At 40.2% G+C, this 24275-nt stretch overlaps 1 protein-coding gene and 1 pseudogene across 3 annotated transcripts in view; one reads left to right on the top strand and one right to left on the bottom strand.

Moving 5' to 3' along the window:
- The window catches only part of RAD54L2 (RAD54 like 2), a 113785-nt gene that overhangs the window by 32981 nt on the left and 56529 nt on the right, over positions 1 to 24275 (bottom strand). The window lies entirely within an intron of this gene.
- On the top strand, positions 6000 to 6210 carry LOC123833754 (SNRPN upstream reading frame protein-like; annotated as a pseudogene).

The following is a 24275-nucleotide window of genomic DNA, read 5'->3' on the forward strand; positions in this document are numbered from 1 at the left end:
ACTTCTTCCTTGCAAGGAGCTTGTTTGTTTTCTAGACACAATAAAACAAGGTGTGCTAAACACCACAGGAAGGGCAGGCTAACTGACCTAAAGAACTTAAAAATATAAGACATCATTTTTCCAGCCAGAGATAATTCGCTAAATCAAGAATAATTGCCTTAGGGTCACAGGAATATGAAATACATTACTTTGTGGTGTGATCACACAAGGAATTATATGAGAGGTAAAATATAAGTGAAGCCTTGAAAGGTGAGAATGTCTAAACGTACTGCCTTGAGGAGGGGAAAAAGGAGGAAATTCCTGGTGGAGGGAATGTCATTTGTGTCATCAAACACCGGCAAGGACTGGGGTTGGAAAAGCAGGGTCCGAGTGCACACCCCTCTTTCGCAGTCTGCCGAGCAGCATTCTGTTTATGTGATGGGCAGGCTTTGACAGTCACATAAATCATAAGCCTGTCTCCAAATCCACCAGAGCCTCCCAGATACAAGAAGTACACAACCAAAAAGTCTTCCCCAAAGGTAAAAGCAATGTAAAGCTAGAATATAAACGCTATAACTGAGATGGGCTGATCAATGCCACTTCGCTCTCAGGCAGGAAGGACTCAGGAAGCCTAGGGTTTTGGTGGGATGATTTTTGTTTGTTTTTAACTAAACTTTAAAGATTTGCTTATTTATTTTAGAGAGAGAGAGAGAGAGCACGAGTGGGGGGTGGGCAGAGGGAGAGGGAAAGAGAATCTCAAGCAGACTCCATGCTGAGCACAGAGCCTGATGTGGGGTTCGATCCCATGACCCCAAGATCACAACCTGAGCCGAAGTCAAGAGTTGGACGCTCAACCAACCACACCACACAGGCACCCCATGTTTTTAACTAAACTTTAAACTTTATTTGGATTTCACCAGTTTTCCACTAATGTCCTTTTTCTGCTACAGGATTCCATCCAGGATATCATGTTGCATCTAGCGCTCATGTCTCAGTCTCTCTAAACTGTGGCAGTTTCTCAGTCTATTCTTGTCTTTCATGACCTCGACAGTTTTTTTTAAAAGTACTGGTCAGGTGTTTTGTAGACTGTCCCCTAATTTGAGCATCTGATGTTTTCTCATGATCAGACTGGAGTTATGCTTTGCAGGGAAAGAATACCACAGAAGTAAAGTGTCCTTCCTTCTCATCACATCTTATCAGGATACATGCTATCAACATGACTTACTACTGGTGATGTTAACCTTCATCACTTATTTAAAGTGGTGTCTGCCAGATTTCTCCACTGTAAAATTACTATTTTCCCCTTTCCATATTTTAGAAGCAAATCACTAAGCCCAGCCCACATTCAAGGGGAAGAGAATTAAACACTATTTCCTGAGAGAGGGGCATCAAAGAATTTCTGGACATATGTCAAAATCACATGCAAATATTTGGGGTGGTAGGGAACTGTGAGGCTTTGAGAATGCAAATATCCAGTTTCTTAAAATTTACCCACTCATTTTAACATTCATTAGTTGATCTTACCAGGAGGAATTATTACTATGGTGTTCTAATAGTGGTTTTCCATTTTCCTCTTTACATCTACATTCATTATTTGGAATTCTTCTGTGAGGAAGATCTGTCCCTTCTCCCTCATTTATATATTCAACATTTGTTTATATCAGTATGGACTCAGGTGCCAATAGGGTAAGAAACACTGAACGCTGTAGGCTTTGGTAAAGGGAGACAGTGCTGCCATAGACTTCAATGAGTGAACCAGTAAGCTGATGTCCCCAAACCCAAAGAAAGACGTATCATGGGTCATCATCATATGCACTTAATCACCAAAAAATAACAAATGGACTGTATCATCAGCCAGTGGCCAAGTCACAGAATCATGAGTGTTCCAGACACTCCATCACTGCTTATCTTCTGTGGTTTGGTATAGCCCCTATTATCACTGTGGGTTCCTTATGGTCTCTTTCATATGGATGTCAGATTCTAGAACAGCATGGAGTTGGGAACTAACATTTCCTGAGAGATAACCAAGCATAGGGGTTCACTATGGACACTGAAACCAGACTTCTGGGGTGTGACACCAGCTGTCCCTTATTTGTTCCTCAATTATACAAAGGGAATAACAACTGTCATGCTATTCCTTAGCCTGACAATGGGGAGATGGTTATGTGAGACAGCCTAGACGAAGTGCTGGAACAATGCACATGGTAAACACCATATAAAACAGCTGCTGCTTTTTCTAGGACTACTACCATTCCAGCTATAAGGAATGAGTTTGGTTTCTTATCTCCTCTCTTTTTTATGATAATTACAAGGTGAATTTTGCTCCCCTCATTCTAAATTTGAGAAACCAAAGCCCTAAAAAGTTAAAAAAAAAAAAAAAAAAAGAAATAGCTTGCCCATGGGTATATAGGAAATAAGCAGGAAAACAGGAGAAGACCGTTAACAGAACGAGCTTCATGGTCAGGCAGTGCTAGTGTTCAATCCTGGTGCTGTCACTTACTTACTAGCTCTATGTTCACGAGTTCAACTTTTCTGAGCCCTAGTTCTCCACATTTGTAAAATGGGGGTGTCAACATCTCTCTTAGGGAAAATATCCTTCTTTAAACCCAGGTCTGCCACACTCCATGAAACTTCATACTCCCAACCACACTGAACAGTCTAGGAGCAAACAAAGCTACAGGGCTTACTCAGCCATGCTGGGTAGCCATGCTGGGTATTTATTTATGTGGAAAATTCAAACTTTAACTATATATTCTACATATATTATATATTCTAATCAAAAATCAGAAATAAGAAAGCAAAAGGAGAAGCAGAAATGACACAAACTGAATTGTTCTCACAAAATGAGCATTTCTTACAAATACGCAGGTGCATATGTATACACGTGTACACACACACACAAACCAGCCACATGAGACTGCAGACCACATCTTCATTCTAAACCTCTCCACATGAGACTACCACAAACTAGCCACTGTTGCCTCTCCTGCCCCTTGCCTTTTAGTCTAGCCTAACACACCAGGAGCATTTGAGTACCAGGCCCTGTACCAAGGCACAATGGAATGGTCCACATGGGGAAACACGTGAGGTGAGCACCTAACAACAACAACACTTGGGGAAAGGACACCCAATCCAGCCTTGCCTAGGGCTGGGCATGGGGGTAGTAGTCCTAGGAAAAGCAGCAGCTGTTTTATATGGTGTTTACTATGTGCTGAGCATTGTTCCAGCACTTCATCTAGTCCTCCCATGTCCTCCTTGGGAGAGGTGAAACGTGGGTTTAATCTAATATAATAAGTAGGCACCAACTAGTAAAAGGAAAGAAAGAACATTCTAGGCAGATACAGGAACATAAGCAAAAGGAATAGATACTTTAAACAAGGTGGAATAGTTAAGAAAATACATGCAGTTCAATACTGGCTAAAATTAATTAAGCGAAACAGCAGCACGAAGGGCCTTCCAACCCAACAACCACTTCCCTATCTCTCCCCAGGAGCCCCTCATCCAAGACAGACTAAGGTGTAGACCCAAGATCCTTCCTACATGCTGCACAGACATCAACCCCTGTCCGGGGGAGGACTAGTTCCAAGGCCCTTTCTTCTTAGCCTTCTACATTCCACTGACAACTGTTTGGGTGGGGAGAGGAAGCTAATGTGGCCAATGTAAAATTTGGGGCTGGAAGGGGGTAGTGGTGTGGACATGTGTGCACAAATGCACATACACACATGTAAGTACCCGGGGTGATTCACTCTCCTGCAGCAGCGGTGGAAGCAGCTTCCTTGGCTCTCACACTGAGAGACCACTGAAGGGTTTTAGGTAGACACCTTGCTTTTTGAAGAGCAAAGGGGAAATGGCTAAGGGAGGTACCAGACAAGAAATGTTCATGAGGGGACAATGCAATTCCATTAACAGGAGCGAGAGGTTAAAACATCACAGTCCCTTCTCTGTTACCACAGGATCCACAGCAGGCCTTTTACAAAAGGCCTCCCAAAGACAGCAGAGTCCACGGTGACAAGAAGCACTGGGAACACAACATGAGCCTTGGCTTGTGGACATCTTCCACCCACAGAGAAAGTAAGGTGCTACTGCTTTGTGTGTCCAGCCAGACACGAGAACTAAAAGAGAAGCTCCAAAGGAGCTTCTCAGCAAATCTGACTGGCTACCCTCCCCTCAAACAGTCCTCTCCTATTTCTACCTGAAGCACTACATGAGGAAAGAAAGGTCAGCAATTCTGTTTTCCTTAAGAAGAACTACCATTGCTTCAGGCCCCCACCCCTCCAAAGAGCTGATACTTCCATGGCATTGTCCCATAGTATTACTGTCACCTCTCTCCTAACTTATAGCCCTCAATTCTTCCCTCATAAAGCGGGGGGCTATCATATTCTTCGTCCCAAAGGAATAGGTTGCTGGACAGCAGAGTCCCTAAGAGGGTATATCTCTTGCAAAATGGCTACTTGACCAATACTGCAGCTTGCCCTACACAATTACACTTGAGGCTGGGTTGGCACACCTCAACTTGGTGTTTTGCTAGGTCCTCTGACCTGGTTCGGATAATGAAATTTGATGTTCTCCTGGCCTTAAGGCCTTTTGTTTCTATTTCACAAGCAAATTTATTGAGTAACCACTTGGAGGAACAGTTGGAAGCAAGGTTAGAAAGCAGGCAGATAGGACAGAGTCAGAGTATAGAGGGCAGGCCTTGAATGTCAGGTCAAGGGGTCTGATTTTCATCTACTGGGCAGTGGGAATTTGTTGCCAACTGTTGTATTTCCTTTTTCTGGTTTCTGCCTTGCAGAGTGGGCTGTTTCTGGGAGAAGGAAGAACAAAGTCTGATAACCTTTCAATATCACAGACAAATTCACAATCAAACATTCCAACTTGTAAGGTCTAGCTTTGAATTCCTGACTGACTCAGGATTGAATGTGGCCAAGTACAGTAGCAATTTTAAAATGATCATAGTATATACAATTCTCATGTACATTTAGTTCAGACACAGGTTTCCCCTTTACACAGAGGATACAGGTCTAAACCAACTCCTTACCAACCAGTATTCTTTGAATGAATCTTCAGCTTCTGGATTCAACAACACTGTTTGCTTGTTAAAGCTTTAGTTTACAGATGTACTAATATTTAAAGTTTGTTGTCATGTAAGTCAATGGTTTACAAGTGCTTCATTGCTGCTTCATGATGCTTATTATGAAGTTTCTGGTTTTTACATAACACTATAATATATACCACATCTTAAACTATTCTTAATAATAAACTATTATTTCAAAATTTCTATAATTAATTTTTCCCCAAGTCAAAATGTAACTTTCTACTGCATGCTCTTTTGTATCTTCTGAATAATGAACCATGTGAATTTACAACCTAATCAAAATCATTAATTTAACTTTCAAAAATAGCCCTCCCTAAACTTCTGGAATATAATCCACCAAAAGCCGCTAAGGAAAAAGAGAAAAGGGTCAACAAGGAGGTAAAGAGACATGTGGTTTAAAAGTCAATGATTATTACCACCCAAATTCAGGATCATAGAATCAGATCTGGTTGCAAATACCCCTGAACTTTCTCCTTCACGTGAGCCAGCTGTGAGCAGCAATCACTAGAGTTATATAAACACCAACGAACACTTACATAAGCTTCTCAGGAATGAGTTATGAACACCACCACGACAAATATGACTAGGCAAACGAGGAACACTGAAAGAAAAATCTCTATGTTTCACTTGTTGGGGGTATAAGGTACAAACACACTTCCAGGACCCTCTCTATTCTTCCTTCCCAATCCCATCTGTATAAACAAAGCTCAGTGAATTCCAAGTCTTACCATATGCCTCCTGATGTGATGCAATAGGATGCATACTCCACAACTATTATGTATGTGTGCCAAAACATTACTTGAATCTCAACACACCTTGAGATCTCACTACCAGTTTGCAAAAATACAGGGAAAAAGGACCATGTTGACAGAGTGGAGTGGCCACTGGAGATGTATGCACTCTGTTCTAAGGAGCAACCAGCAGTGTGATGAAGCAGGCCAGGGACCGCTTACACCTGAGATAGACTACAGGACAGCACATACCAGAGGTGGAAGTCCAAGTCAAACACAGAAGGACAGCCTCACTGAACAACCAAGAGTGTCATCTGTACCCGAAGTGATTTCAGCAGCAGCCAGTACCTGTGGTGGACTTCCAGGCGAACTGAGGCATTCTTAGCTGAGACACCAAGACGTGGTTAAACATCCAGGTAGCTGCTTTCCAAGCAAAAAACCAGCTGACAGTGTATTGATGTATTTGAATCAGCTGACAATGTAATAAAGATAATAACCATGATTTTCAGAAAACAAAAGAATTATGTTAAATTTGTTAAGCAAGACAACAAGGATGCATTCAGCAAAATCTAGAAATGTATGAAACTACAGTAACAAGTGAATCCTTTTCTTCTGCAAATAAGTTGCAAGGAAAAAAAGAAAATGAAAAAGAGGTAAGAAAAGCTCAGATTAAAGAGATTTAAAAGACAAATGAACTAAATGTGGAATTTGTAGGGTTTTGTTTTTTTTTTAAAGATTTTATTTATTTATTCATGAGAGAGAGAGAGAGAGAGGCAGAGGGAGAAGCAGGCTTCCCACGGAGCAGGGAGCCCGATGCGGGACTCGATCCCAGGACCCTGGAATCATGACCTGAGCCGAAGGCAGACGCCCAACCATCTGAGCCACTCAGGCGCCCCTCAACTTTTCCACATTTGTTAATATACATTTGCATAGTTTATACTGTTAACCAATGAGTATACATCATTTTGTGTTATTTTGGTCACGTTACATACATATAAATATTTCTTTGACATAGTCCACATACTCATCATTTTAATGGCAGGCTACCAGTAAATCACAGAATGCTTTGTCATTCAGGCTCTTTCTTAGTTTTTATTTGTATCTTTAGTGGCATTAAATATCTTTGTACAAATTACTTTTCCTTTTGACTTACTTATTTGTGGTACAATCCACTACAGTTGGGGAAATGAGCAAAGAGTTTAAATGTTCAGATATTGGTAAACTTTTTCTATAAAAAGCCTGATAGTAAACACTTCAGGTTTTGTGGGTCATAGGTCTCTGTTGTAACTACTCACCTTTACCAGAGTAGCTCAAAAGCAGCCATACATAAACATATAAGTGAACAAGGACAGCTGTGTTCCAGCACAATTCTGTTTATAAAAACAGGCCAAAACTGTTTTTGAGAACAAAGGAGGACATACACTTCCTGATTTCAAAACTATGAAGCTACAGTGATCAAAACAACGTGGAACTAGCATAAAGACAGCCATATACACCAATAAAATAGGACAGACAGCACAGAAATAAACCCTCACATATATGGTCAAAGGATTTTCAACAAGAGTGCCAATACCATTCACAGGAAAAGGACAGTCTCTTCAGCAAGCAGTGCTGGGAAAACCAAATATCCACATGCAGAAGAATGAAACTGGACCCTTACCCTACACCATATACAAAAATTAACTCAAAATGGATCAAAGACCTAAATGTAAAACCTAAAATTATATAAAACTTAGAAGAAAACATAAGAGGAAAACTTGATGATACTGGATTTGGCATGAGCTCTTGGATAGGAAACCAAAGGCACAGGCAACAAAAGAAAGAAAAAAAAAGACAAACTGGATTTCATGAAAACTTAAAATTGTGGGCATGAAAAGACACTATCAACAGAGTGAAAAGACAACCCATGGAATGGGAGTAAATATTTGCAAGCCATGTATCTGATGAGGGATTAATATCCAGAATATATAAAGAACTCCTAAGTCTCAAAAACAAAAACCAAACTGATTCAAAAATGGCGAAGGATATAAACAGACATTTCTCCAAAGAAGATCTATAAATGGCCAATAAGCAACTGAAAAGATGCATAAAATCACTAATCATTAGGGAAACGTAAATTGACACTACAATAATGTATCACCTCACAGCCATTTAGGATGGCTACTGCCAAAAAAAAACAAAGAACCAGCATTAGCAAGAATGTGAAGAAATTGGAACCCTTGTGCGCTGTTGGCAAGAAGGTACAATGACAAAGCTGCTATGGAAAACAGTATGGCAACCCCTCAAAAAGTTAAAACACTGGATTGCCATATGATCCAGCCATTCCACTTCTGGATGTATACTCGAACTGACAGTAGGGTCTTGACATGACATACAGCCGTTTTCATAGCATCATTATTTATAATAGCTAAGATGTGGAAACAACCTAAGTATCCACTGATGGATGAAGGGATAAGCAAAATGTGATATATGCACATAATGGAATAGTATACAGCCTTAAAAAAGAAGGAAATTCTAACACGCTACAGCATGAGTGAATCTTGAGGACATTATGTTAAGTGAAGTAGTTCAGTCACAAAAGGACAAATACTATATGATTCCATCTATATGAGGTACTTAAGGTAGTTAAAATCATAAAGACAAAAAGCAGAATGGTGGTTCCCAAGGGCTAGGAAGAAAAAGTAATGGAGTGATGGTTTAACAGGTATAGCGTTTCAATATGGGATGATGAAAAAGTTTTGGTGATGCACAGTGGTGATGGTCGCAGAACAATGTAAATTTACTTAATGCCACTAAATTCTACACTTTAAGATGGCTAAAATAGGGTGCCTGGGTGGCTTAGTTGGTTGTTCATCTGACTCTTGATCTCAGCTCCGGTCTCAATCTCAGGGTCATGAGTTCAAGCCCTGCATTGGACTCCACACTGGGCATGGAGCCTACTTAAAAAATAAAAAATGAAAATGGCTAAAATGGTAAATTGTATGTTACATATATTTTAACACACACAGTTGACTTAGTCATTATGCTAAGTTAAAGAAGTCTGACACAAAAGGCCTCATATTGTATAATTCCATTCATAGAAATGTCCAGAACAAGTAAATCTCTACAGACAGAAGTATGGGATAGTGGTTGCCAGGGACTGAGAGAGAGGATAATGGGAGTGACTGCTTATGGATACGGGGGTTTTCTTTTTGGGGTGATGAACATGTTCTGAAATTAGACAGTGTTGATGGTTCAACAACCTTGATATACTAAAAATCATTAAATTGTACACTTCAAAATGGTGACTTATACCTCAATAAGAATATATACATATTTTTAAATGTTGGCTTGCTGCTTCTGCTTCCAGCTAAGGTGGAACAGCCTGAGGCAAACCAATGCTTGCCCTAAGAATAGCTAGAAATACGTTATCAAATTAAAAAACAACAAGAGCAACAACAACAAAGCCTTTTGAAGGCACTGAAGAGATGCTGAGAGGGCCAGAAGTAGAAGGGACGAGATTCCAGAGAAAGGGAAATCAAGAAGAGATGACCCAGCATTCTACTGCCATTTATTCCCCTCTTTTGCCAAGTCTGGTTGCTGGGGCAAGCTGAGAGTCACCCAAACAGAGGGCTGTTAATAAGCAAAGAAACCAGAAGAACTTTTGACAATTTCATTGGACTAAAAAGACAAAACTTGAAGACATGAGGGACCACAATCCTGGTGAAAAGGGGAAATGCAGAACTGAGCCAAAAACTCAGTTCATTTCCATTCAAGCCATTTACTTCACTCTAAAGCTGAGTGAGATGGGAGGTTAAGAAGCTAAGCAGAATACCACTGAAAAGCAGAGCAGATGTTTCTGCAATCTTGAGGTGCAGAGAAGATAAGGATTAGAATTTAGGAACCATCAGAGCAGATGGTCCCAGTGAACATCTTTTTTTTTTTAAGATTTTATTTATTTATTTGCGAGAGAATGAGAGACAGAGAGCATGAGAGGGAGGAAGGTCAGAGGGAGAAGCAGACTCCCTGCCAAGCAGGGAGCCCGATGCGGGACTCGATCCTGGGACTCCAGGATCATGACCTGAGCCGAAGGCAGTCGCTTAACCAACTGAGCCACCCAGGTGCCCCCCAGTGAACATCTTGGCTCTCAGTTGGAACTTATGGGATGACCACACTCTAGAAACAGGGGTGTGCCAGAAGTAAACAAAGGCTTCTAAACTATGATCAGCATTTATTGCACTTTGTCCTGCTGGATTAAGGTGATCAGCCCCACTATATGTGCCTAGAAGAGGAAAAGGAAACCTTCTCTAAAGATATCATCCATAGTCTCTAAAACTTTCTATACACACTGCCCAGCATTCAATGAAAAATTACCAGCTATGCCAGGAGACAAGATCAAATGATCAAAAACTAATAAGGACAAACAGACAATAGAACCAGAATCACTGGTGATCTAGATACTAAAAAATAAAAAATAAAACAACTGATAAAATGTGTAAAAAAAACAAAGAAATGGGGGCGCCTGGGTGGCTCAGTCGTTAAGCATCTGTCTGCCTTCGGCTCAGGTCATGATCCCAGGGTCCTGGGATCAAGCCCCGCATTGGGCTCCCTGCTCAGCGGGAAGCCTGCTTCTCCCTCTCCCACTCCCCCTGCTTGTGTTCCCTCTCTCACTGTGTCTCTCTCTGTCAAATAAATAAATAAAATCTTTAAAAAAAAAAGAAATGGAGAAAATAAATGAAAAGATGGATAATGTCACCAGATAATCAGAATATATAAAAGAAAAGAATCAATTCTCACTGATATGTGGAATTTAAGAAACAAAACAGAGGATCATAGGGGAAAATAGGAAAAAATAGAACAAGATGAAACCAGAGAGGGAGACAAACCATAAGAGACTCTTAATCATAGGAAACAAACTGAGGGCTGCTGGAGGGGAGGTGGGGGGAGGGGGGATTGGGGTAACTGGGTGATAGACATTAAGAAGGGCACGTGACATACTGAGCACTAGGTAGTATATAAGACTGATGAATCACTGACCTCTACCTCTGAAACCAATAATACATTATATGTTAATTGAATTTAAATTTTAAAAATAAATTAAAAAAAAAGAGAATCAAAGAGATATTCTAGAAACAATAAATATATAGTAACGAATCAAGAAGCTCTGTAGATGACAGGTAGGATAAACAGAAAAAAAAAAAAAACAACAAAAAACCATTCCTAGGGAGATTATATAGCAAAAGTGCTGAAAATTAATAACAAAGAAAAAAATTGTACGAGCAGTCATGAGTGGGGGAGAACACAATACCTTCAAAGGAGCAACAATAACAATGGATTCTTGAGACATGAAAGACACTAGAAGACAGCGGAAATTTCTAAGTTTTTAAAGAAAATAACTGGCAACCTAGAATTTTATACCAGCTAATACAGGACTCAAAAATGAGGGCAAAATAAAGCAACTTTCAGACAAACAAAAACAGAGATTAAATTTGTTGCCCAGAAACATACCCAAAAATAAATACCAAAGGAAATCCTTTAGACAGAAAGAAAATGATCTCAGACAAAAAAACAGAAATGAAGGAAGGAATGAAAAACAACAAAAAGGGAAGTGCTCCTAACCATTTCCAATTGGCACTGCTTGATTTGATGTTTGCTCAAATAAACTCTTAAAAATTGAAAAGAATAACAAAAAGGGTCTATGTGTGGAAAATATAAATACTGACCAGAGAAAAACAACATTTTGTGGCATTTAAAATGTATAGAATTAAAATAAGGATATATAACATAAAATGCAGGAAAGAGGTAAACAGATTTAAAATGTTCTAAGGTGGGGCACCTGCGTGGCGCAGTTGGTTAAGCGTCTGACTCTTGGTTTCGGCTCAGGTTGTGATCTTAGGGTGGTGAGATAGAGCCCCATATCAGGCTCCATGCTCAGCAGTCTACTTGAGATTCTCTCTCCCTCTCCCTTTGTCCTTCCTGCTTGTGCTAGCTCTCTCTCAAATAAATAAATAAATAAATAAATAAATAAATAAATAAATCTTCCTAAAAATTAAAAATTAAAAAAAGTTCTAAGATTCTAATATAGTTGGGGAAGTAATAAAAGCAATGATTTATATTAGACAAGGATAGATACTGTAATCTAGGATAACCACTAAAAGCATAGTAAAAGACTGTATAACTAACAAGCCTGTAGGGAGAAAACTGAATCTAAAACAACAACAACAACAACAACAAAAAATCCCACATAAAAAAAACAACTTGATTAATCCAAAGGAAGAAAAAGAATAAGATAGAAGATGAGACAGAAAATAAATACCAAGATGATAAATTTTAACACAACTATATCAATAATTACATTAAATATAAATGAACTAAAGTCCAATTAAAAGACTAAGACTGGATTAAAAAAACAAAACCCAACTAACTGGTGCTAGCATGAAAAACACCTTAAATAACAGGGAAAAAGTTGCAAGAGAATACCAAAAAAAGTTGAAAAAAAGACACTAAGAAATGCTAACCAAAAGCTGACATATCTATACTCATATCACGTGAAAGAGACATTAGGGTAAGAAGCATACTAGAAATAAAAAGGGACGTTTCATAATGACAAAAGGTCAATGTACAAAGAAGATATAGCAGTATCAAATCTGTGTGCACAAAATAGCTTAGCCTCAAAATACATCAAAACTGACAAAACTGAAAGAAGAAACACAGAAATCTACAAATCTACAAAAGACTAACATGCCTTTTTCAAGAATAAGAGCCAACAGACAAAAGTACCAGTAAGGCCATACAAGAACTGAATGAAACAATTAACAAACCTGAATTAACAAACATATTTAGAACACTTCACCCGACAATGACAAAACACACATTCTTTTCAACAGCTTATGCACCATTTGTCAAAACTACCCATTTACTGCACCATAAAGCAAACCTTAACAAATTTCAAACATGTGAAATCATTCAGAGTATGTATATGGCCACAATGAGAGCAAGACAGAGATACTAGAAGTCTAGCAGTGCTAGGGAAAGAGCAGTGCCAGGGGAACTGGGGAGTTCTAGACTTGCCAGAGTTGAAATATCTCATTAAGATCTTATATAACACCCCTACCATCCAGCTGAGACAAAAGAAAGGCTGTCCCTCAGAGTAAGAACCACACTCTAGAGTAAGACCTATACTATATCCTCCCTAACAAAGCCTAAAACAAAGCCCTGATATGGTCTGCAAGAAGAGAGAATTTAGAGATTGAATCCTACCAAATGGCAAACACCTCAGGCTTTTCACAGATTGGTACTAAAATGGCATAAAACCAAGGCTTCACAAGTTCAAGGGGATCAATCAGTAACTGAACTGCCTGCTAAAACTAAAATGTACACTCTTTAGAGGAAGATAACAGAATGCAGAGCCTCTATAATATATTATGCGCAAAGACCATTTTATTTAATCAAAAATCACCAGATATGCAAAGAAACAGGAAAAATATCTACAGTCAATAAAAATACAATCAAGGGACATCTAGGAGTGCCTGGTTGGCTCAGTCAGTAGAGCTTGCAACTCTTGATTTCGGGGTAGTGAGTTCGAGCCCAACATTGGGTACAGACCTTACTTTTGGAAGAGAGGGAGGGAGGGAGGGAAACCTTGATGACCTAGATGTTAGGACTGTCAGCCAAGCAGTAACTATGAGAAATAATAAATGTTACTGTCTTAAATCACTTAAGTTTGGGGGAAACTTATGACATAGTATTAGTAACTGAAACAGAAACTTGGTACTTGGGGTATATAAAAATTAAAAATTCAATAAAAAATTAAACTATGGGCTCGTGTTTGGGGTAAAGTAAGTGGAAGTTAGTGAAGAGACTGGTCATAAAAGCCCAAAGGGCTTCAAGGAGATTATAGATGAAGGTTTAAAGGAAAATGTTACAGGAAGCTAAAGGAAAAGAAACACTGTTTCAGAAAGTTTAGCAACTCTATCAGCAGCAGTAACATGGAAAATTAATGGGGCACCTGGCTGAGTCCGTTAAGTGTCTGACTTCAGCTCAGGTCATGATCTCAGGGTCCTGGGATTGGCCTGCACTGGGCTCCATGCTCAGCGGGGAGTCTGCTTGTCCCTCTCTCTCTGTACCTCCCCCTGCTCATGCACACACTCTTTCTCTCTAATAAATAAAATCCTAAAAAAAAAAAAAAAAAGGAAAATTGAGATCAAATCCAGGGTAGACCTGTAAGATCCTTTGTTATGATCTCAGAAATATTTAAAGTAGTGCCTCATTGACCTTTTCAGACAAAAGGCCTCCTAAAGATTCTGCTGGCATGCCTAGCAGATCTTCTCTGTTAAAAAACAAAACTTAGAAAAATCTTAGAGTATTATCCTATAGCAGCCTCCCTAGAAGGCCAACCAGAAAAGAAATTATCTTGAAGAGATTTGTGGGTATAGCTTTTGTCTAGTGAAGTAGATTTTATACTGATACACAAGTTTATAAAGCAAATATATGAGCCTGAACTGGAAGGGATATAAACAATACAAAATGAAAAAGGCTTTTGGACCCTCAAACTTCTAGAGGCAGTCAGCAAGCTGGGGTTCAACTGTAATCCAGGTTACTTTTTGTGAAATGGAAGGATTATTCAGAAGGCAGAACTAAGATCCTAGAGGATAACACCAAAAGCCCTGGAGAAATATTGAGTACCCAATGAGTAATACTGAGTTCTAATCAAGGAACTAGCAAAATGTACTCAGCTAGGGATTTTATTTTATTTTTTTTAAGATTTTTTATTTATTTATTTGACAGAGAGAGAGCGAGAGCAGGAACACAAGCAGGGGTAGTGGGAGAGGGAGAAGCAGGTTTCCTGCCGAGGAGGGAGTCCAGTGTGGGGCTCGATCCCAGGACCCTGGGATCACGACCCAAGCCGAAGGCAGACGCTTAACGACTGAGCCACCCAGGCGCCCGACAGCTAGGGATTTTAGAACTGCTATAGATCAATGATTGCTGTGTGCCTCATTCCCTTCTCTCTCCCCCACTTTGTCTGCCCCATCTGTGGAATGAGATATCTATCTTGTCCCCATAACATCTTAAGTTGGTGGAGGGGCAGATAACTGGTCTCTTTAGCTCATAGAAGTCTTCAAATAAGAGAAACTACTTAAGGAGTAAACTCAAGAAACTACAACTGAAAGCCACACTCACACATGGATCTGAGTTAGAGGACAAGATCTTGGACTATAAGCTGATGCTGTACTGGGATGAAACTTTGGGGGTCTTGAGGAAAGGGGCAGTGTATTTTTCATGTGGGATGATATGAACTACTGTGGCCAGAGAGTAGAATGTGGCAGACAGTTTTTTCCAAAGTATCTTTTATCCCAATGCTTTCCTACAGTTTGACACTGATCCATCTCCTATTGAGAAGTAAATTCTAATCTTTTTCTTTTGAATCTGGGTAGGCTTATGACTTGGTTATAACCAAAAGAATAACACAGAAGTGACACTGTAACTTCCAAGGCTAGCATAAAAGGCAATGCAGCTTCCATCTTGTTTGCTATTTAACCATGGCCACTATCTGACTGCAACTGAGATTGATGAGTCTAAAATTTTTAGGAAAATGCAAAGGTCCTAGAGTAATCAAAGTAATTTTTAAAGACAACAATGAAATTAGAATTTTTATACTACCTGATTCAAACTACAGTAATTATGATTTTGAGTAAGGATATAGTTATTAATGTACTAGAGTCTAGAATTAGACTGCACATTTATAATCAATTGATTCTTTACAAAGGTACCAAAGTATTCAATGGAGAAAGATAATCTTTCCAATACACCATCTGCAATAGATACAATCCTCACCTCATTCCATATCATACAGAAACAACAATTCAAAATGGATCAAGGCCTAAACATAAAAGCTTAAACTATAAAACTAGTAGAAAATATTTTCAACTTTAGGGTAAGTAAAGATTTCTTAAGCAGGACACAAAAAGCTTGAGCCACAAGGGAAAAACCTGATCAAGTGTGCTTCATCAAAATTAAAAACATCTGCTCTTCAAAAGGTATCCTTAAAAGAAAAATGACAAGTCACAGTCTTGTAGTCTTGTGAAAACATTAACAGTGTGTCTGTGTATATCTATATATATCTGATAAAAGACTTGTATCCAGAATATATTCTCTTTTTAAAGATTTTAGTTATTTATTAGGAGAGAGAGTGCACGTGTGCAGTGGGGGAAGGGGTGGGCAGAGGGAGAGGGAGAGAGAGCATCTCAAGCAGACTGCGCTGGGCACAGAGACCAACATGGGGCTTGATCCACAACCCTGAGATCATGACCCAAGGTGAAATCAAGAGTCATACGCTTAACCGACTGAGCCACCCAGACACCCCTAGAATATATTCCTTAAAAACTCTACAACTCGGGGTGCCTGGGTGGCTTGGTCGTTAAGCGTCTGCCTTCGGCTCGGGTCATGATCCCAGGGGCCTGAGATCGAGCCCCGCATCGGCCTCCCTGCTCAGCGGGAAGCCTGCTTCTCCCTCTCCCACTCCCCCTGCTTGTGTTCCCTATTGCTATCTCTGTTAAATAAATAAAATCTTAAAAAAAAAAACCTCTACAACTCAATATGAAGAAGACAAACAACCCAGTAAGAAAAGCAAAAGAGAAGGAACAGATATTCCACAAGAGATATACATATGTTCAATGAACACATGAAAAGATGTTCAATATCATTAGGGAAATGCACATTTAAACTATAATCAGATACCACTTGATAATCACTAGAATGGCTAAAATTAATAATACTGACTCATGTGCTTGCTTCGGTAGCACATATAGTAATACTGGCTGAAAGAGGACTTCAACTACTTCCATTCTGACCTCAAAATTTCTAACTGATTAAGTTCTTCTTTCCAGCTTATCTCTTAACTCAGGTAAAAGACCCTGCAGGCAAAAGCATCCCCTGATGGGAACCAAAACTACCACACTTCAAGCAATAAGGACCTTCCTGAGCCAGCAAGAACTCCGGTAGTGATTGACCCCAAGACAATGATTGATTTGACCTTCACTGCCCACCTGCACATACCCATTGACCTTTGTCCCACGTTTTCCTTATATAAACCTGGAAGTATTTTCAGCACTTTGGAGACAGCTTTGGGACGTTACTCAACTATCTACCCCATGCTGGCATCACTAAAATAAATTCCTTTCTTGTTTCACCACCACTAGTCTCTCTGCCTTTAGATTTTGTCAGCAGCAAGTGGTCAAACCTGTGCTGTTTGGGACCCCAGAGCCAGGTGCTCTTGCACCCCTGCACTTGACTACATGACCATACCAAGTGCTCACAAGGATATGGAGCACCTGGAATTCTCACACACTACTGGCAGGAGTGTAAAGTGGTGCAATCACTTTGGAAAACATTCTGGCATTTTCTAATAAAGTTAAACATATACCTCCACAGCAATTCGTATCTTGGCATTTTATCCAAGGGAAACTGAAAACTTCCTCTAATTATTAAAAACCAAGTCAACTTCACAGGAATGTTCAGGTTTACTCATTAGATTAAATATCTATCAGCAGGTGAATGGATAAACAAGTTGTATTTAACTTTTTGCAATTGGAATACTACTCAACAATAAAAACGAACAAACTAGGGACATGTGCAACAACAGATGACTCTCACAGACGTTATGCTGAGCAAGAGGCTAAACACAAAAGAATATGTACTGTATAATTCCATTTATATGAAATTCTATAACAGGCAAAGTCAATCTATAATGACAGAAATCCATTCAAGTGGTTGCCCAGAAAACTAACTACAAAAGGGCATGAGAGAACTTTCTGGGAAAATGGGTATTTTCTATATCTTGATCAGGGCAATCATATTTGTCAACCGTCATCAAACTATACATGTAGAAGATAAGAATTTTACTGTATGTAAATTATATAGTAAAGTTGATTTTTTTAAAAAAGATTTTATCTATTTATTTGAGAGAGAGAGAGCATGAGCGGGGAGGAGCAAAGGGAGAGGGAGAGGGAGAGCTCAGCAGGGAGTCTGATGTGGGGCTCAATCCCAGGATCCCAGGATCAACCTGAACTGAAGGCAGAAGCTTAACTGACTGAGCCACCCAGGTGCCCCTAAAATTGATTTCTAAAAAAATTGTGATATTGCTAAAGTTATACTTAAAGGTAAATCCACAGCCTAAAATCAGTGTCAAAAAATAATAGTGAAAACCAATGTTGTAAATTTTCTTCTCAAAAATTAGAAATAGAACAGGAAATTAAACCTAAAGAAAGCAGTAGGAAGAAAACAATATAGATAAGAGCAGATGGGGCGCCTGGGTGGCTCAGTCAGTTAAGCATCCAACTCGATCTCAGCACAGGTCTTGATCTCAAGGTTCTGAGTTTAAGCCCTGCATTAGGCTCCACACTGGGTGTGAAGCTGACTTTAAAACAAAACAAAACAGTAAGAGCAGATGAATGAAATAGAGAAAAACTACTTTAAGAGCAAAACAAAACCAAAAGTTGGTTCTTTGGAAAGACAAGCATAATGCTACATCCTCGGAGAGCCCTACCAACCCTTCCCCACCACCACCCTGGCTAAAGTAGACCCTCCTCCCTACCCCTGGGACTCTTTCCCTTCTTTGGTCTACACGGTTCTTATCAAAATCTGAAGTATTTTAATAATTTGATTCAACACTTACCATCTGTCTCTCCTAGTCTGTAGATCCTTCAGGGAAGGGATTCTATCTCATTCACCACTGTATCTCTAAAGCCAAACTTAAAATGGCTGCCACATTAAGAGATGCTCAAAAAAAAATGTCTTGAATTTTTTTTAATGAGCTTGTTTTTATAAAAATTGCTACTAGAGGGGCACCTGGGTGGCTCAGTTGGTTAAGCAACCAACTCTTGATTTGGGCTCAGGTCATTATTTCAGAGTCAGAGGATCAAGCCCCATGGTGGGCTCCACGCTCAGCGGGGAGTCTGCTTCCACCTTCTCCCTCTCCCTATATCCCTCCCCCTACCACTCACATGCACACACACACTCTCTCTCTAAAATAAATAAATAAATGAATCTTTAAAAAATTGGTACTAGAGAAAAATATATATGAATAAAAAATCTAAAGTATATCAGATCTTATTAAATATGTTTGTTTATCATATGTAGGCACATATTGATGATTCTCTGGGACCAAGCTTTCCCTGACTGTATAAATGTCATGGTATATTTATTTGCCAATAGGTCTTAAAAAAGTTTAAAACTCATGCAAGCCAAAATGTGATTCACCTTCAAAATAGTCATGGAAGCCAGACAGAAAAAAAAAATTCTCATCATACTTGCTCCTTGGGAAGAATAAATCTTCATAGTATTAATACTAAAAAGCATTAGTAGATTCTAAATTAAACACAGTTTTAAAAATGAGATCTGAGAGCAAGGGAACCAATACCATTCTGACTAACTCATGAATAACCTAAGACACAAAGAAAAGAAATGGCCAGCCTTCCCACTTGGCTCTCACAGGGGAGGGGAAGGAATGCAAATCATTTTCAGATACCAAGCCTGCACAGGGTTTCTCAACCTCAGCACTGCTGACATTTTAGACTGGATAATGCTTTGTTGCGGAAGACTGTCTTGTGCATTGTGGGACATTTAGCAGCATCCCCGGCCAGATTGTAGTCACACCTTCCCAGTTGTGACAAACCAAAAATGTCTCCAGACATTGCCAAATGTCCCCTTGGGAACAAAACCACTCCCTGTTGAGAACCACCGCTTTTAGCACAATAAAGGCAAAAACTATAAAGAAACAATCATTTGTAAACACAACTACATATCTTTTCAACCAATCTGAAATTCTAACCCTGTGTTGCAGACCAATTTAATCTTGATTCTGCTCAGAATCATGATGATTTTTGGCCATCTCTGCAACCACAGGTAAGAATTACTGGGTTCTCAGCAAAGCAGGAAAGCAGGAACCTCTGAGCAAAAGGTGGAAAAGACAGACTAAGGCTGATACCTTGAAAGAGTCTAGCCTAATTTCTGAATGACATTTAAGGAGTTATGAGAAAATGTAAAGCAAATGTCTGGCTCTACTAAAGTCTTACAGACAAGGTAATATCTAAAATAATTTCATAAAATCAAAATTTAAAAATCCAAATAAAACAAAAGATGCTGATGAAAACCACATTCCAATCTTTAAAATAAGCCTCTCCTATATCCTCTCACTTTTTCACCCATGAAATAGATGACTATCAAACAATGGAAAAGCTTATTTAAACTACAATGAAATTACAGATTTTTTTTTACAACAAAGAACACTATGAACGATGTTAAGAGATAAGCCACAGACTAGATGCTATTTACAATATAAATAACAAAGGATTAGTATATCCAGAATATAATAAGAAATTATAAATCTGAAAAACTTCAGTACCTCTAGTAGTCAAAACTGAAATCATTACTTCAGAAATTTAAGCTGGTTCTTGAAGTATTTCCCCACTTTCTCCAATCACTCAACTTTATTATTCCATCAGCCATGAGAAAACATCCACTAATTTTGTCTCTCCTTAACTGAAGTCTTCACGCTAAACACAAATGCTGAATCACACACTCAGCCTGATTTATAACATCCTTCCACCCCCCTGGAATTCTGGAAGCAACCCCGCACCTAGTCATCACAACACATTAAGGAAAGGAAACCCCAGTGCCCAAGGTGTGAAGGTGTAGAAAGAGCTGAAGCCTATCTGAAACCAGATGCAGCACATCCAAGAGCACTACCTGAGCCAAGGCACATCGTGACTGAGGCACCTAGCGACCTGCGGCCAGCTGCCTGGGGCAGGGGATGGGGGGGTGGTTCTTCCTTCCAGACTCTGCTAAAGGCCTCAAGTGATAATAGACTGGCCACTCTTTCCTCAAGATTTCCACCTGCAATTTTACTCCCAAAGGTCTCTTCATCTCTCCAGTAAAAAGGAATAGGCTAGGGATCTTAATGGGAAGACAGAAGCAATAGAATGTTTCCATGCTTTTTTCCCAAAGTATGAGTGATTCAAACATGGGAGAAATAAAAATAGAATTAAATACTCAAGCTTAAATTATTCCTGGAAACTTCAGAATCACTAAAGGGTCAGTGCTTGCTCCACCTGCCATTCAGCACTACAAGGAATAAAGTGGTTCCGGAAGCTACAGCTGCTGATGTTATATAACCAGAAAGAGGTGTCAGAACTGGAGCTGGTTCAAGGGCCATGTCAGTCCATGCTGGACTTTCTGCTCTTCATGGGGACTACAACTGACAAGCCTCTCTCAAAGAGGCTAGAAAGCAATCTCCTGGCATCCCCATTGAGCCTGAGAGTTGAGATTTAGAGGGGCAAACAGGATCTCTGCATCCCAAAGTGGGGATTTTAAAGGAAGAATGAAGAGAACAAGCCTGTTTGTGGCCTTGGGGACCTGTGGCCCCTCCCTCTGGAGCTCAGGCTGGTAAAGCCCCACACCCATTCCCCCACCTGGAAATCCATTTTAAATGGTGGCAGAAACACAGAATAACATACTATTCTTTCCATAACATGCAAACTCCACTAAGGCCCCATGTAAGGGTGTCCACAACAAGCAAGAGGAAACTAGGACAGTATAAGTGCTGCCTCTTTTAAGAGGGAATGAGCAGGGGCGCCTGGGTGGCTCAGTTGGTTAAGCGACTGCCTTCGGCTCAGATCATGGTCCCGGAGTCCTGGGATCGAGTCCCACATCGGGCTCCTGGCTCGGCGGGGAGCCTGCTTCTCCCTCTGACCCTCTCCCCTCTCATGCTGTTTCTCTCTCTCTCTCTTTCTCAAATAAATAAATAAATAAAATATTAAAAAAAAAAAAAAAGAGGGAATGAGCAAAGAAAAATAAATACCAACAGCTCATTTCGTTTCTTTTGAGAGAGGACTTGGGTACACACAGTAAGGTGATAATCCTCCAAAATCTGTTCTTGCATCTGTTAACCTAAGAGTGAAGAAGACAGTAAAACTGGTCTAATGGACAAACAAAAGCACGCCAGTAACCTGTATGGGGGGGCAGGGTAATCAACAGAACTCCTTTTACTATTCCATCCTACCAATGAACGCTTTAAAGCACTGAGGCTACAAACCACAAAGAATAAAACCACCAAATTCCCAGAAGGATTCGTTAGTTGAGAAGAGGCTGTGAACAAAGACTGAGGTTTCACAAGCACAGCGTCAGACTTCACAACAGACGTCATGGTGGGAAAGCACAGGAGGAAAGAGAAGATACCTTCGTAAAATGTCCCAATTAGAGAATCCTGCTACAGCACATAATTTCCTCCACAAAATGCATTCATGTATAACTGAAACATTTAAATGATCCCTTCAGACTCTTAATGATCAGAATTTCTGATCTGAGAGCAGAGAACAGGGTAGGTTGAGGAGCAGAAGCTGTGGAGGGCAGGGCCCAATGATCTGTCCCTACAGCCCAGCCTCAAGAGAGCATCACTGAAAGTCACACCTTGGCAAAATAATAAACTAGTGCACATCACAGACCTTCAGAACAGTCTTGTTGGTTGTAACCTTAAATGTTAACTCTATGAATGCAAAAGGCTAGAGAGTAACTCTGATCAGAGAAAGACAGGTAAGGCCTTTTCTGACCAATCATATTAAAAATAAAACAACAAACCTTTTCTGTGGGGCTGTAGAAAATGCAAAGAAAATATGTACTTATCCAGAAGCACACCGCAGGCTTGCTTCCTGATGGGTGAAAGGGGCAATTAAAAAAAGAGTGGCTAAGAACAGAAGTACAAAGTCTCTATGGTGAAAGAGCATTCCACAGTGGCTCTCCCAACACCTTGCACCCCACAGAGTAGCAACTCTTTAGACATCCACCATACTCAAGTGGTCACCGTCAAGGGAAAAAAGCCTCATCCTTCCTTCTCTCCGCTCCTCAAATTTAGTCATGAATTCTGTGCCTGAAGAAGGTACCTAAATATTCCTCTCCTCTTCTCTCCATACCACTGTACTACCTGGTCTGGTTCCTGCTCTGGCCTCCAGTCTCCCTGCCTCCTGACTATTCCCCTTGCAATCCACACTGCAGAAAGAGTGAGTTTTCTGAATCTGCTCCAGTCAGTCTCTACCCACTCAGGATCTTTTAAGAACACTTTAAAGGGGAGCCTGGGTGGCTCAGTCGTTAAGCATCTGCCTTTGGCTCAGGTCATGATCCCAGGGTCCTGGGATCAAGCCCCGCATCAGGCTCCCTGCTCAGCGGGAAGCCTGCTTCTCCCTCTCCCACTCCCCCTGCTGGTGTTCCTTCTCTCGCTGTGTCTCTGTCAAATAAATAAAATCAATCAATCAATCAAAATAAAAACACTTTATAATTGTCCCTTCTGCCCTTAGGATAAAATCTGAAATCCATCAGGCCTTTCCTGATTGCTAGCCTCCAGCCTTCTCTCTAACCACCAACTACCTCCCTCCACCCCCACACCCTCCATTCCATGCTCTCTAGCCTCAAAAGCAGGATGCTGTGTCCCTCTTTCCCCATCTCCTTATCTAACAGGTAAGTGTTAGATTCTAATTTACTTCTAACCCATACTTTCTTTCTGGTCTCTGCCTAAAGGTTAGCCTCTTGAAAGCCTTCTCTAGGTTTCTTCCTTTTTATTTTTACTTCAGTGTGTGCCCAACATTGCTAGGTTACAGTGCCTGTCAATATATCTGAGGAGAAAAGGTTAATAACTGCTGCTTTCTCTCTTGGTATGCTGTTTGGGGAATTTTATTTAAAATTGGCACATCCTGCTTCTGTACTCTAAATTGGACCAAAAACTACTTTAAGACTTCAGAAGACCTTCCCTTCAGGAGGGTTGCTGGGAACTCTGAAGTCAGGACAGATGAAGTAGTTGGTGAATAGCTGTAGGCCCAGCACCAGGTCTGTGGTGAGCCCTGCTAGATATGGACCCAATGCACTGCCTCCCCAGTCGTGCCCGAGGACAGTAACTGCTCCAGTCACTAGCATTGGGGCTCACCCCACCAGTAATGCTTGTTATCAGTTAGATTTATTCATGTTACACATATCATAAATACTGGGGCGCCTGGGTGGCTCAGTCAATTAAGTGTCAGACTCTTAGTCTCAGCTGAGGTCTTGATCTCAGTCGAGTTTGAGCCCGACATTGGGCTCCATGCCGGGCATGGAGTCTACATACATACATAACACTAACTCATTCAGTCCTCAAACCAGCCCTATTAATTAGATGATGTCACAATTATTCCCATTTTACAGATAAGGAAACTTGCTCAAAGAGCTGTAAGTAGTATAGAGAGAGTTTGAACCCAGGTGATTGATCTGTCTCCAGAGCATATGCTCTTAGCCAACACACTGCATAATTTCTCCTCTACTCCCATTTCCCTTCATGAAAGTTATGTGGGAAAAAAAAAACAGTTCAGAGGCAGAATTATGTATGTACTATGCCTCGCTTTACAACAAAAGGTACAAGAAGGGGCGCCTGGGTGGCTCAGTTGTTAAGCGTCTGCCTTCGGCTCAGGTCATGATCC

Source organism: Mirounga angustirostris, unplaced genomic scaffold (genome assembly GCF_029215605.1).
Source record: "Mirounga angustirostris isolate CCGP_5_RB_7025 unplaced genomic scaffold, mMirAng1.0.hap1 SCAF_1, whole genome shotgun sequence".
Lineage (NCBI taxonomy): Eukaryota > Metazoa > Chordata > Mammalia > Carnivora > Phocidae > Mirounga > Mirounga angustirostris.